Source organism: Olea europaea, unplaced genomic scaffold (assembly GCF_002742605.1).
Source record: "Olea europaea var. sylvestris unplaced genomic scaffold, O_europaea_v1 scaffold586, whole genome shotgun sequence".
Classification (NCBI taxonomy): domain Eukaryota; kingdom Viridiplantae; phylum Streptophyta; class Magnoliopsida; order Lamiales; family Oleaceae; genus Olea; species Olea europaea.
This window is the reverse complement of record NW_019264200.1, coordinates 502,965-504,799: the sequence shown is the minus strand read 5'-3', so window position 1 is coordinate 504,799 and position 1,835 is coordinate 502,965. Positions and strand designations below refer to the sequence as shown.

At 35.6% G+C, this 1,835-nt stretch overlaps 1 pseudogene; it reads left to right on the top strand.

Moving 5' to 3' along the window:
- The window catches only part of LOC111389378, a 3,116-nt pseudogene extending 1,568 nt beyond the window's left edge, over positions 1-1,548 (top strand).
- Positions 1,549-1,835: the final 287 nt, after the last annotated feature.

Sequence of the window (1,835 nt, the reverse complement as noted above, 5' to 3'; positions counted from 1 at the left end):
ATTGTGCTTAGAAATCCTGAAGACAATGTCAACATTGAAGAGTTACCTTTATACAGTATTGAGACGCTTGTAAATGCAACAAACAATTTTCACACAGCGAATAAGCTTGGTGAGGGTGGTTTTGGTCCTGTTTATAAGGTAATTTCTCATCCTTACGTCTCATTAGTCTAATAATTTGACCTTATATAAAATAGTTAGTGTATAAATGAGTGATATTTTAATGTAGGGAGAGTTGGCAAACAGAAAAGAAATTGCAGTAAAGAGGCTATCAACAATTTCTGGACAAGGAATGGAAGAATTTAAGAATGAAGTTGCTGTGATCTCTAAACTCCAACATCGAAACCTTGTTCGACTATTGGGATGTTGTGTGGAGAGATATGAAAAAATGTTGATCTATGAATATATGCAAAACAGAAGCTTGGATGTCTCTCTTTGGTGAGTTTTACTCTGTCCTGTGTTAATGTTTTAGTAGTACAAATTTTCATTTCGTCATAAGATATATATATTTTAGGACCTTCTAATATCAATTGTATGTATAGATCAAACACAAATGGTTCTCGATTGGACGAAACGATTCAATATTGTTGAAGGTGTTGGCCGAGGACTCCTTTATCTACATAGGGATTCCAGGTTGAGGATAATTCACCGAGATTTGAAGCCAAGTAACATATTGCTTGATAAGGAGTGGAATACGAAAATTTCGGACTTTGGAATGGCACGTATATTTGCAGGCGGTCAAAATCAAGCCAACACTAGAAGAGTTGTAGGAACATAGTAAGTCTATCCTGAATTGCTCCATTTTTATATTGTGGTAATCTCAGTATTTTGTTTACCATGACCGAATATCTTGTTGCAGTGGATACATGGCCCCAGAATATGCATTAAGCGGCAGATTTTCAGAAAAATCGGACGTTTTCAGTTTTGGAGTTCTAGTATTGGAGATCATTAGCGGGAGAAGGAACACAAGCTTCTACAATGAAGAGCTATCTTTAACCCTTTCTGGATATGTAAACCCTATCAAATTCTTCTGCCAAGCAAGAGTTTAACTTCACTTTCTTATTTCTAACTGAACAAACCCTCTGTATCTAATGGAACATGTTACATATACTTTCAGGCATGGAAATTATGGAGTGAGGACAAATCCGTGGAACTCATAGATAAAAGAATATCAAATCCAAGTTTCAATGCAGAAATCACGAGATGCATGCACATTGCGTTGTTGTGTGTCCAAGAATCTCCGTTAAATAGGCCGAGTATATCAACCGTTCTCTTAATGCTCAATACTGAAATTGTTGATCTTCCATTGCCAAAGGAACCTTTATTTACAGATAGGTGGAATTATTCTCATTTGGGAGCTTCTTTGAGGCAGACAGGCTCTGCCAACAAAATTTCTTTCACAATTCTTGATGGCAGATGAGATGAGTACTCTCGGAATCAATCCTCAGATTATCTTCATTTCCATTGGCTGATCAATTGAGAAGTAAATTTTTGCAAACCTGTTTTGTACACAGCAAATCATTTACTGTAAGTACATATTACATACGTTATATTGGTTACAACTCCATATAGTTGCTTCAAATGAAGAAGATACCATCTTTTCTTCTTATTTATGTTACCTTCTTGCATTCTGTCAATCTAGATAATTTTTAAGCTATTTACCATTTACCCAATATTAAATAATCGAACACAAGATTGAAGGTTGAGGCACCAGGAATCCTCCCAGATGGCTGCAAGAATGGACACAAACCATTCTGCAAAAAGAATTCTTTCATTTCACAAATAAGAGAGAAAGGGTTAATTAAATAATTAGGCACATGAATATTTGGGCTTTTATG